We start from the raw sequence: 14,050 nt of genomic DNA, 5'->3' as shown, positions 1-14,050 counted from the left end.
TGAATGTTGTTTTTGGGTTAAACAGAGAAGACCTCTCTGAGGAGGTAACATTTGAGCAAAAACCCAAAATGAGGACTTGTGCCGCTGGCATGTAATGGGGGAGAATCATGCTATGCAGAGGGAATGGTAATTGCAAAGGTCCTGAAATGCTAGCCTGCCTGAGATATTTGTTAACTGGCCAAAAGAGGTCAGAGTGGTTAATGCAGAGGGAGTAAAGAAGGTGAGGCAATAAGATGCAAGGAAGCAAATCATGTGAGACTTGGAGGTTATGGTAAAAGGGTCAGATCAATTCTGTTGGAATTGGGAGTGACTTGAGATTTCACGAGTGATCTTCTGTATGTCTTTTAAAGGTATGCAGGTGGAGAATAAATTTAGAAGAGCAAGGATGGAAAAGAAAGAGACCAGATACGAGGTTTTGGTGTAGTTCAAGTGAGAGATAATGGTCATTCAATATTGGCTGATAGCAGCCAAATTGGAGCAAGATATATTTTAATTAAATGATTTAACAGAATCTGCCAAAATTTGACAGATTTTGATGTGATTTTCTGATAAAACGGGTGCAGTGAATAAAAGACATTAGGAATTTGAGTTTAAAGCTATATGAGTAATGCTGCTACATGTAGAAACATCAAATCTGACTAAAAGTGATATATAAATTAAAATAGGAGAGCATTTTGGATTTTCAAATAAGTCTGTTCTTTAGGCTGTTACTACGGTGTCACTATTAGACCACCTGTCTTCTGACCTGTCTTCTGGCATATACATTGCTAGCACACGCTAAAGAGGCATCAATCCTGGTGTATAATTCAGGCTTTGTTGCTGAGCAACTGTGGGATCTGGAGTTCATATCTTTCTTTGAGCTTTAATCTTCACATATAAGTAAGTAAGCGGCTTGGGGTGTGTTGTTGAATAGTTTTGACATTCTGTATGCATTTTCAGGCAAAATGTGCTGAGTTCCCTAAGAAAAACACCAGGCAGCAAGGAATTGGTTCTTCCAAGATATGACACTGACAATTAATATTAAAAAGTGTTTGAGTAGGGAGCAAAATGGTTCCATGCGGTTGAAACATTTTAATGAACAGAATTAGAATAAGAAATAGAGAAATTTCTCCAGGCATTTTACAAAGTCTTGAAAGCAGAAATGAGATGCCTAATGAACAGAAAGAACAAAAGGATACTTTTTTCTCTTGGGAAACATTAAGGTCTTATTGGAAAGCATGATGGATTTGTAATTGGTGAAATTTGTAATTCAGTCTAACTCGACAATGCCAATTTATTTTTCTGAATTTAAGTTTCTTCATCTGTAAAATGACAGTGATTTGAATCTCAACATTGCAAGTCTCTAATAAGCATGAAGTACACAACACCCTGACAGACCCTAGAAAAATCCTCACTACATAGTTGTTCTTTTGTTACTCTGTATTACTATCATATAATACAATTCACCCTCCTACTAGCACCCAACACAATGCCTGGTAACGGCTTACAGCTGAAGGAGTGAATGGTAATAATTCAGACATGCACATATATATGTGTATGTGTGTACATGATTAATATGTCACTGAGTTGCAAAATAAACATTACTGGAGATTTTTTGTAAATGTCAAATCATTCTCTCATTTTACATACTGGTACAAACTATAAAACTTGGAACAATGTCCCAAGCAATATTAAGGCAAAAAGCTATTGAAACAAAGTCAGTATTGGCCTAGGAGCCCCGTATCTCCAGATTTATACACTTTGGCTTTAGCTCCTTAAAGGGAAGATCTTTTAATTCAGGAAACCGCTAATATAAGTTAATATCATGTGGGTAACGCCAGGAAACATTCCATTCTTTATGACTCTCGTTTCCAGGTTGTCTGACTGGGGAACAAAGAAGGAGGTGTTAAAGATTGCGGGGGGCGGGGGGGGGGGGACATTCATGAGTCAAAATTGGATTTTGATGAGTTCTTTTTATCATCACATTCTCAACTCAGAATGGGGCTAAGTATGTTCTTAAAGAGTTTAGAAGCGATAGTAAAGGTTCAAAAATCTCAGCTTCACCTCACCCATCTCAATGAAACAATCTAGGAAGTTGAGAGAGACTTGTTTAGTCATTCCCTGGGAATGGAGGCAAAAAGAATCAAAGTCACTTAGATTCCCAGTCCTGGAGGGTTTCCATTTCACTTTGTCTAAGGTTATATAAATTACCTTGTCACTTTCAGTCAGAAGTAAACGGAAATTTCTACACAGTAGTATTGTCAATTATGTCCATTGTTACTGTGCTGCTTGATCATAAATTACTAGTAGTTTTCTTGATTAACAACTCAGCAGATATCCAGGTGATAGTGACCAAAGACTAATAGTATTCCTAAAATTGTTCAGAAAATAACATGAAGCTAATATTCAGTGCCTCTAACAAAAGTACTCCTGTGGAGAAAGAGAAAATCAGGATCCAGAGACTTTCTAGGTTAAGGTCACACTACTAATACTTGATGAAGTTTGAAATCATACTAAAGGCATCTAATTCCAAATTCAGTGTTCTTTTCCATCTCTTTTTCACCTTTGTACTGAAATTTAACATTATATGACAATTTAAATTATTTTTATTATTTTCCACGATACATATGTCTAAGGTATAGGTATTCTCTCCTACTCTTCCCTTTCTGTCTCCCCACTTCCCTTTTCATTTTTCTTGACACTATTGCATTAGTATAGTCCTTTAAGTAACAGCTACAAGTTAAACATTATGCGGTTTAAATACATTATGGAATTCTGGGTATAGGCAAAGATAGAGAATATACCAATGTCAAGGTATATTTAACTGTTTCACTGGGAGTCCTCCTTTTATTATGGACTGGAAATGCCTACTACAAAACATCTTCACTTCCTAGTACATCTTCATCTATGAGAATATATATATATATGTGTGTGTGTGTGTGTGTGCGTGTGTGTTTAATTTTTATTGAATCTTTCTTTATATCAGAGAAAACATATTTGTCTTTTTCAAATTGGCTTATTTCAAGGAGCATAATGGTCTCTAGTGGAGACCATTTTGTTGCAAATGGTAGGATGTCATCTTTTTAATGGTTGTGTAGTATTCCACGGAGCATATATGCCTCAGCTTCTTTATCCATTCCTCTTCCGATGGTATCTGGGTTCTTTCTATGTCTTTGTTATTGTGGATTATATTGCTATAACGATATGGTTGCATTTTGCTTTCTCATGTGCAGATTTCAACTGATTTGGATGTATCCGCAGGAGTGGGATGGCTGGGTCATATGGTAGACCAATTTTGAGTTCTCCGAGCATTCTCCATACTGATACAGGTGGCAGATTTCCAATGGACACCCACTGTAAGTGAAAAGTTTTTAGAAGAAATATTTTTGTATCTGTGGTGGGGAAAGGTGCACAAATATCTGTGTACTTCTCTCTGTATGGGTGAAAACCCCTACATACCTGGGAATTGGAGAAATACAGAGAGGGTATCTCTTTCTAAAACCCAAGTAAAATGACTGACAGACTGACTCTAAATCAGTTCTACTTATTTGAGTATGTATTCTGTGTTAGGTAGAATGCTAGTAAATTTACATATGGAAACATCTCATTTAGGGTCGGTAGGATGATTCGATCGGCTAATCCTACAATTGAAAGTGCCAGCATCCCATATGGGTACTGGTTTATGTCCTGGTTATTCCATTTCTGATCCAGCTCCCTAATAATGACCTGGGAAAAGCAACAGAAGATAACTCAAGTGCTTCTGCCCCTGTACCCATGTGGGATATCTGGAGGGAGCTCCTGGTTTCAGATCAGCTCAGCTCCGGCCATTGCGGCCATTTGGGAAGTGAAACATTGGATGAAAGATGTTTCTGTCTGTCTCTCCTTCTGTCTGTAAATCTGCCTTTCAAACAAAAATAAATACATTTTAAAAACACACGTGTGACATTTGTAACAATTTCAGATGGAAGGAAGGTTAATCCATTTTTGCACTTAAGGACACAAAGGCCCTTAGACAATAAAAGACTTGACAAACATTACACAGGAAGTTCGTATTCTACTTGTCTGTATAAGCCCCAAGAAAGTACACTGCAGGTGTCGTAACAGAAAACACACAAAATAAATTCCCATAGGCATGCTTGGGCCAAGTCTCCTGGGAGAGAGGCGAGGATGAGTTTAGTACTCGACTGAACTAGCAAATTGCAGAGGCAGCTCTGCATTCATATGTGTAAAAGCCAGAAGAAGTCAATGATCAGCCAATATGTCAAAAACAAAAACAAAAACAAAAACAAAACAGCTCTGAGATCTTGGTGTGGATTCACAGCAGCCATTGGCTCTGCTCTCAGAGAAAAAGAAGAAATGTTACACTGAGGAAGTGGCAAGAGGCAGAACTTTTGAGCCTCACAAAATGCCAGGAATTGGACTCCCTGGTATTCTAGAAAGAGAAAACTCTGTATGAATGAAAGAGACAGGGGACAGTCACAGGCTACCCAAGAGCTCCTGGCAGGGCCAAGAATGGACACAGGCAGGAAAACTGAGTACTGTTTAGCAAGAAGTCATAAATTAGTGTCCTGAGATCCAAAATAGCCTCTGGGGTCTGAGAGAGATAAAGAAAAGACAGCACACTCATAAAGTAACCAAATACACAAAGATGAAGAACTCATTGTCCCTAGAGGGTAAGGAATTAGGAGCAATGAAAAACATGGGACAGCAATCTAAATTTGGCACTTTTCAAGTGGACAGTAGGAAAACTCTCACGTGATTGCTACAAAATGCAAGGAGAGCAAGTGGAGGAGAAGAGTTCTTTTTTTTTTTTAAGATTTATTCATTTTATTACAGTCAGATATACAGAGAGGAGGAGAGACAGAGAGGAAGATCTTCCGTCCGATGATTCACTCCCCAAGTGAGCCGCAACGGGCCGGTACGCGCCAATCCAATGCAGGGAACCTGGAACCTTCTCCAGGTCTCCCACGCGGGTGCAGGGTCCCAAAGCATTGGGCCGTCCTCGACCGCTTTCCCAGGCCACAAGCAGGGAGCTGGATGGGAAGTGGAGCTGCCGGGATTAGAACCGGTGTCCATATGGGATCCCGGGGCGTTCAAGGCGAGGAATTTAGCCGCTAGGCCACGCCGTAGGGCCCGAGGAGAGTTCTTAGTAACAGGTTACATACCACCTAACTGTGAAGGATAGTTTTTGATTTGCAATCCATATAAACATAGGATATATCCTTCCATTTTAATAACTTCAAAAGGATGCTGCTTTCAAAGGTTTCTCCTTTAATGTGTTTGAAGGGACTCAAATTACGATGATACACAACAGATTTAGAATGTATCTTTTGTCTAATTAAGGGTCTTTGTTACAGAAGTGTCTTTTGGAAGACAAGGATCAGGCTGAGAAAGTGGAACCAGGAACCTCTTCCGGGTCTTCCACACGGATGCAGGGTCCCAAGGCTTTGGGCCATCCTCAACTGCTTTCCCAGGCCACAAGCAGGGAGCTGGATGGGAAGTGGAGCTGCCGGGATTAGAACCAGCACCCATATGGGATCCTGGCGCATTCAAGGCGAGGTCTTTAGCTGCTAGGCCACGCCGCCGGGCCCCACATCATAGTTTCTTTTTTTGAGTCCCTGCTCCAGCTTCTGATTTCAGCTTCCCGAAAATCTAGAACCTGGGATGACTCAAGTTGTTGCATTCTTATCACCATTTGTGAGACTTGAACTGAGTTCCCAGATCCTGGCTTTAACCACCCCATCCCTTCCTCAGCCATCACAGACAACTGAGGCAGTGAACCAGAAATCAGTTTGCACACTGTCTCTGCCTCTTGCTGTTTGTCTATTCCTCTATCGCTGAAATACAGTTTTAATTGAAAAAATAAAGCTAATGGAAAAAGTCGATTTCATCGACCCATTTTTTGGGTATAGGGTAGAGGTGGGAGTCTTGGCTTCCCACATTATCTTTAATAAGAAACATGGAGAGAAGTTCAATTTTTATTATTTCGTTTTTGATGATTGGCTGGATTAGATCAGTTATTGTTCAAAACGTTTCCATCTTGCCCGGCTGCCCCTTCCCTTGTGTTTGGCAATCTTTCCTTGAAGATTTACTTCTTCTGTGTTCCTTGACATTTCTTTCTTGGCTGGATTTTTTTTTTCACCTAACCAGAGGTCTATGGAGCTAAGACAAATTCCAGGGAACCTATATGTTGTTTATCAAGTTGCATGGCCCCTAGATGGTCTACCTCTGTTTCAGGTCATTCTTAGTATTATTTGTTTTGAATATAATAACAAGGAATTTTAGTTGTACGTAACAAAAAATGATATAGGTGCTTCTTTCATGTTTGGTCTGGAACCCGAATACTTCGAAGGCTTTGCTATGAGGTCAATTTGGATGTAGCCTGATTTGACAGCCTGCTGATCCAATCCAGGAAGCAGACGCAGAATAAGCCATACGTATTTGATTTAAATTTATGCCAGATCCAATAACTTGGGTTATTTATAAGGGAGTATTTGATACAGACCCATCCTAAAAAGGCAGAGAGGTAAATTTAAGAGAAGGAAAACCAATAGTCCTATAGAGGCTCATCCATAAGCTTCTTGCAAATGGGGTGGCAGGAAAAAGGCAGTTAGAAAAAATTTAAAGGACACTTGATAGAGTAGACAGATTACCTGTAGCACGGTAAGGAAATCCGTTAAGGGAAATATTATCCACGGAGAAGTGACTCTTAATGGTGACTATTAATTAGAATCACCAGGGGAGTTTTTTTTTTTATCTTCTATATTCAGCTTATAACCCTAAAAATTAAATCAGGACCTCTAGCACTGAGGCGGAAGCCTCACAATTTTTATAACTCCCAAAGGTTGTTCCAGTATAAATGCAAAGTTAAGAATCACTTCTGGGCCAGGGGCTTGGTCCAGTTTTTCAGATGCCAGATGGGATGCCCACACCCCATGCCAGAGTGCCTGGTTTACACCCTGGCTCTAATTTCCATTCCTACTTGCTGATAATTCACACCCCGAGAGGCAGCAGTGATGGGTGAAGTAGTTAGTCCCCTGGCACCCACATGGGAAATTTGTATTGAGTTCCTGGCTCTTGGCTTCCATGTGAACTGGCTGTGAGGTTAACCAGAGCAGAGGATGGAAAATCTCAGTCTTTCTCTCTTTTTCCCCTCCTTCCCTCCTCCAAATAAATAAATGCTATAAAATAATTTTTAACTGGCATTTTTTTAAAGAGCTAGAAGGGTCAATAAATGTGAATTAGAAACAGATCCTATAAAAGATGATGAGAAGGTAAAATCAAGGAAAATAAAAGCGACTGGCAAGTAAGACTTTATGGAAAAAGAGTTTCTAACTAAAGGCAGATCTAATGTTTATACACACTTTCACTTTCCTGGAGTCAACCGCAGTCTGAAAACATTAAATAGACTATTTTAGAGATTAAACCATTTGTAAACTTTAAATTACATGATAAAATTCCATGTCATTCCATCTTGGAATGAATCATCTTTTATACTGCATATTAATTATGCATATGCTACTCAGTTGTTAGTCATTTAGTAGACCTCCGGGTTTTTAGATTGACTACTGAAATGTGACAGTGCTGTCTTTGAAGTAAGCGAAATGCCAGACTAGTGATGCCACCAATGTGGATACGCCAAAACGAAGCTGGAAAGTTCTCCTATTAAGTGAAAAAGTGGGAGTTGTTGAATTAAGAAAAAAAGGTTTTATGCTGTTTCTATGAGTAATAGTTAAAACTTCTATCCACAAAATTGTGAAGAAAGAAAAAGAAAAGTCTATTAGTTTGGCTGTTGTTCCTCATACTGGCTAATTTCTGGCCACAGTAGGTGATAAGCACAGAAAAACACATGGTATATAAGGAAATGGTGTCCAGCAGTATCCATAGTTTCAAGTTGTCCACTGGGGATTTCAGAATCAATCTCCTTTGGATAAAGGAGAGACTAGTACAAGCTTTACACTGCTCAATATAAAACTAAACCCTATGGTATATAATATTATCACTGGTTTACTGCTTTAAACACAAGATCTGGTTTTATAGACTAGTTACAATAGAGTAGGAAAAAAATACCACTTTTCAAATATGTTTTAAAGGTCTGAAAGTAATTCCCAAGGGAAAATTTAATCACATTTTAATGTCAGAACTCAAAAGAACTTAGTCCAAAAGAGGATGGAAAGTATCAGCACAGCGCATAGATAAAAACAAACAAAATGAATCAAACTCTTGTTATTTTCTTAGCTGTCTTCTAGCCACATTTTGTGGGCGTCTTCTCTGCTGCTTTTTCCTTCAGGACCTCTGAACCAAGAGTGAACTAAAGCAAAGCTAGCTCTCATTCATTGTACGTCAGTGTTGGAAAAACTCCTAGTTTCATGAGTCTATTAGCCTTTATACCCCGACTGAGAAACTGAGTTCCAGGAAAAGGGAAAAGGCCCTCACTCCAGCTAGGAAACGGAAGAAGTGGAACAAGATTTCAGATTTTCAGCATGCTCTTTTAACAATACTATTGGAGCAAGGACAAAGCATAATAAATAATCACAGTATAAGAATTACTGCTATAGGGCCCGGCGGCGTGGCCTAGCGGCTAAAAGTCCTCACCTTGAAAGCCCCGGGATCCCATATGGGCGCCGGTTCTAATCCCGGCAGCTCCACTTCCCATCCAGCTCCTTGCTTGTGGCCTGGGAAAGCAGTCCAGGACGGCCCAAAGCTTTGGGACCCTGCACCCGCGTGGGAGACCCGGAAGAGGTTCCTGGTTCCCGGCATCGGATTGGCGCGTACCGGCCAGTTGCGGCTCACTTGGGGAGTGAAACATCGGATGGAAGATCTTCCTCTCTGTCTCTCCTCCTCTCCGTATATCCGGCTTTCCAATAATAATAAAAAAAAAAAAAAAAAAAAGAATTACTGCTATAGTATAAGGTGATGACAGTAACACTAGCATGTAGAGCTTAGAAATTCCTTAGACCCTCTGGTGCAGCTTTACACACTGGCCACTAGAATAAGTGGGAGGTAACATCCTCTTTATTCATGTAGCATCTTTGGTTTAACAAAGCACCCCGGCATTAGAATCTCACAGATTTGGGCTGAAATTCTGTTGGTACATCACTTACTTACCCTTGTAAAATTACAGAAAAATCATTAAGACTGTCTGAACCTCAGTTTCTTCTATTTTAAAAGAAACCAAAGAAAAATGTTTTCTGGATGATACCCAAATGACTTTACAGCTGTTCTCAAAGATCTGTTTTGTCTAACTAGGCAGCAATATCTGAACAGCTTCTGAGATCTTCAAAGAATTCTTGACATCTACACAAAAAACTTGCCACTCACACTAGAAGCAAAGTACACCTGATCTTAGCCAAAAGGCCGAGAAGCGACTCACTATAAGCAAAGTAAAACTGCCATTGCATCCCAGAAATATGCAGATGTCCCTAGTTCATAATGAAAAAGAATATTAACAGCCACATCAGAATGTCCTGTTTGACAGTCTGATGACCTCTCTGCTGTTTTGATCCATCTGTTTAAAAAGATCTGGTTTTTCCATGTCCTTCTGAGGTACAGAAAGGGAATTCACTGATCCACAGGTGCAAACTGACTCCAAAGCAGACAGGAGCTCCTCGCGTGTTAGCTCTGCCTTTGGCGTTGTTAACCACCTAGATATCAGAGGACTCAATCTCTTCTACTGTACTAGTGTTCATAAGTCATTATGAGCGATAATGCAAAGGCATGCTTGGACCTTACAAATGACCTTCTTTTCACAAAGTGGCCATGTAGATGTAGCACAGATCCTGGCCTCTTACCTGCAGGTAATTCCCAATCATCCTTTCTACATTCTGTGTAGCTCCCTCAAAATGCCCTTTTGTAGGCATGATGACACTTCCTCTTCTGAGTCTCAATGTTCCTATACTGACCACGGAGGCTACAGGGGTTCTTCTCCCTATTTCTTCCATGCTATGTCAAGAGCTCAAAGAGAAGATAACTGACTGGGTCTCAGATTCTTCTTCTTTCACTGAATTGAGTGTGTGTGTGCGCATGTGTGTGTGACAGTAAGAGAGATAGCTTATGGAATCAGCCTCGATAACAAAAATGTTGGAAAAATAATTAAATCGGCAAACCAGAATGTTCTACTCAGATATCAGCAACCGTAGACTTTTTAAAAAATACTTTATTCAGTTATATTTTACATATTTTAAGAGTCAACCATTTCAAATGTACAAGTCAAAACTTTTTACCTAGCATCACTGCGTGATGCAGCCACCATAACTGAATTTTAAAACATTTTCTTTCTGTAACTAAGATCCATCATTCCTGTTAACATTTCATCTTTTTTCTTTATTCCTAGTTCCAGGACACCACTAAACTACCTCTGCCTCTATTAGCCTTTTACAAGCATTTTAAATAAATGGAATCATACAACATGTAGTTTCATATTTTGCTTCTTTTACTTAACATATACTAAAGTTCATCTATGATGCACCATGTGTCACAAGGCCAATTCTTCATTTTGCTTAACAGTATTTACAAGTCCAATTCTTTGTTTTGCTTAACAGTATTCCATTATGCATATATCACACCCCCCTTTTTTTAGCCATTCATCAGTTCATGGATGTTTCTATGAATATTTCTGTATGAGTATTGCGTTCACAGATTACAAAAAATATTTTGGGCATATAAGTAGCAGTAGAATTTCTGGATTATATGATAAATTCAAATTGTAGAGGAAGCACCAGATTATTTTCAAAAGTGGCTATGCCACTTCACAATCTCGCCATCAATGTGTGATGGTTCTCATTTCTACAACTTTTGCCAACACAGGTTGCTGTCAGGATCACAGAATATTAAAAATGGGAAAAGCTTTATTTCCCTATAGCCCTTAGATAAAACTGCAGGGAATCACATCATTCAAAAGTTAAATGATATCTCTTTAGGTGGTCCCTAGTATTCAATGAGATTGTAAACATAGTTATAAACCCTGAAATAGCAAAAAGGTACTCTTTAGATTTAATTATCCAGATGGTGTAGCAAGAAAATATTTGTATTTTTTAAAATATATTCAAATAAAAATGAAACTATACAGAGAGAGAGAGAGAGAGAGATTTTGCAGAGCTCAAAAGAAATGTAAGAAATGTGTATGCTCCTCTTAGGGCTATGGGAGCCTTGACAAATATTTGTAGCCCAGATGAGAATCTTAAAACAAATAAACAAACAAACAAAAATCCTAGGAGGACAAGAGCTATAACCAAGGTCTCGGGCGGGCCAAGTCAGTGAACCTCAAGTACTTCCATCCAGTGAGCACATCTACGTTCACTGATCAAAGACACATTAGCCAAATGAGGAACCCTGGTTCTCTGAAAATAGAGGACTAAACAAGATATTTGAGTGCAATTCTGTTTATTAGCTAATATGAGATATTTGCAAAGCATTATAAACTAAACACAACCCTGCCATTACCCACACATGCATATGGCTCAAGATTTAACAAAATCTCCATAAATAAACTCACTACGAGGAAGAAGTAATAAAATGTACCTACATTCAATGTAAAATACCAATGACCTTGATCATGAGTGGAAGAGAGGATAGGTGGGAGACAAGAATGATGACTCCAATGTGGCAGGGCTGTGTGTTGTGGGGGATGGGGGAAAAGGGCTGCTTTAGTATCAACACCGTTACCTAGTCTGGATCTGAAAACCTTGAAGTGGAAAGTTGCTCTCCCAGACTCCTGTCAAAAACCAAGTCAAGGTGTGTAGACAGAAAAAAATACATACCGGGAAACTCAGTTCATCCCCAACAAATACACCCTCTCTCCTTGACAAACAATTTTTCTGTTGCTAATTCAAATATAGAAAATTTCACTCTTTCCTAGGCTTGAGGGTATATTGAAAACATTCCTAGCAAATGTGTTACTGTGTTTCAAGTGACCAATAACCTCAAAAAAAAAAAAAAAAAAAAAAAAAAAAAGAAAGAAAATACAATGCTCAAAGATTTCCTGCTTTAAAAGCAAAAAAAAAAAAAAAAAAGATCTTTAAAAGGACTGTCCTGGAGAAAACAGTTAAATAAGACATTGGCCATGGCCAAACAACAATGATTAAAAGGAAAAGCATCCTTCACTTCACCTTTACCCCATAGACCTTAAAAATCAAGACAAAGGAAAACAAAACTTACTTGCCCTATTCCAATTGCCAACTCCAATCGCTGAACATTAGACCTTGGAATCAAGATATTTTGGGTATGACTTGAGATGGTAACACAATGTTCACACTGTGATCTAAGTGCAGTGAAGGAGGCTGAGTGCAGTTTTATCATATTGTTATTACTGTGTTAAAATCACTACCTTTCCCACAGAGCAGCAGCATGAGACTAGATGTGGGTTTCAACCGCAGCTAGGCACATGATGACTTTTAAATACCTGGGGTTTGCTCAAACTGAATCATCCTGTTTGGATACTAATTCTTCCCCTGCCCCAAAGTGTAGACATGATTAATTAAAGTTGAAGAATAAACTGTCCCGGGCCCGGCAGTGTGGCCTAGCGGCTAAGGTCCTCACCTTGAACACCCCGGGATCCCATATGGGCGCCGGTTCTAATCCTGGCTGCTCCACTTCCCATCCAGCTCCCTGCTTGTGGCCTGGGAAAGCAGTCGAGGACAGCCCAAAGCTTTGGGACCCTGCACTCGCGTGGGAGACCTGGAATACGTTCCTGGTTCCCGGCATTGGATCGGCGCGGACCGGCCATTGCTGGGGAGTGAATCATCGGACGGAAGGTCTTCCTCTCTGTCTCTCCTCTCTGTATATCTGACTTTGTAATAAAAATAAATAAATCTTTAAAACAAAAAAAGAATAAACTGTCCCAGAGGGAAAAGAACAGAGAACCTCAAGGCCAAGGCCTAAATCTTGGCTCACACTTATTTGCTAATACCTGTGTGAGACCAGGCTGTTTGTTGCAGACTTTTAATTCAAATGTTTCTAACCCCAAGTCCAGCACAATGGTACCTTTCTGCTTTTTCCCAGGTGCTTTAAGCACCGTGAGTAATGGGTTGCCCCAAGGGCCCTTTATCAATGTTTGCACATAGATTATTTTCTAAGATGCAATTAAGAAAATTCTATAAGCAGAAGTCTTTGTGTAGAGAATGCTCCTTTTCTCAGAGTAGGACCTGGTGGTGAAGGACACGTTCCTCCTAAGGTACTAAATGAAACACCAGTTAGACTAGTTCTGTGTGAGATAATTCAGTATACAAACTTCATAAAGAACCTCAAATAATAAAAAGGAATGCAGTCTCAAAGGAACTTCGTTTTATCTGGTCATACAGGTAGATAGGTAAGCGCAAAAAGGGCAGAAAGACACTTCATAAAGAATCAAAGGGGAGGAGATGGTGGGAGAGTTGGGATGAAACTGACATGCTGATAAAAGAAGCAACGGGCCCTTCCCTCGCTTCCCTTAGCTATTCTCAAATGATTGTTTTTGGAGGACTCTGTGGTATCCTGGGGAACCCAGACTCCAGAGAGAAGTTGGCACCTCTATGTCGGCTCAGAAATGCTCTGTAAATTTCCAAGAAGACAAACTCCAGCCCCGCTCCCTGCTAGAGGGGTAGAGTTACAGCACATCAAATATAAGTTGGGCCTAGGAGATTCAAGAGCAAAATTGTTTGCCCTGTGATATGCTGACACTCAACACCATTATTCCTCAAATACGCACAAGACCCTCCAGCTGGGTAAGGGAGAGCGGTGAGTCCAGAGACACCTGGAAACTGTATAGGTCACAGAAGGTGGAATTACAGAGAGAGAAAAGCAAAACACCCCTGCATTCCACTCCAGTTAGATTAACGTGCAAAGGAAATCATGGCCACATTTCAAATGAACACCACATTCATGCCTTCGAAGGACTTAGACTATGGAACTTGTTGCTTTTAAGCTGGTAGTGGGGAAGGGCTGATTTCATCTCCTAAATCTCTCCCTGTTCTCCATAATCTTTTCAGGGTCATTTTCGGCAGTGTGTACTAAAAATAAACAACAGAAAAGGGCCATCAACACTCTTGTCTCCATACCATACACAAGAGCAGCTTCTGCCCTATGTACCACCTTC

This window comes from Ochotona princeps, chromosome X, assembly GCF_030435755.1.
Source record: "Ochotona princeps isolate mOchPri1 chromosome X, mOchPri1.hap1, whole genome shotgun sequence".
Classification (NCBI taxonomy): Eukaryota; Metazoa; Chordata; class Mammalia; order Lagomorpha; family Ochotonidae; genus Ochotona; species Ochotona princeps.
The sequence above is the reverse complement of the archived record's forward strand: the minus strand, read 5'-3'. Positions refer to the sequence as shown.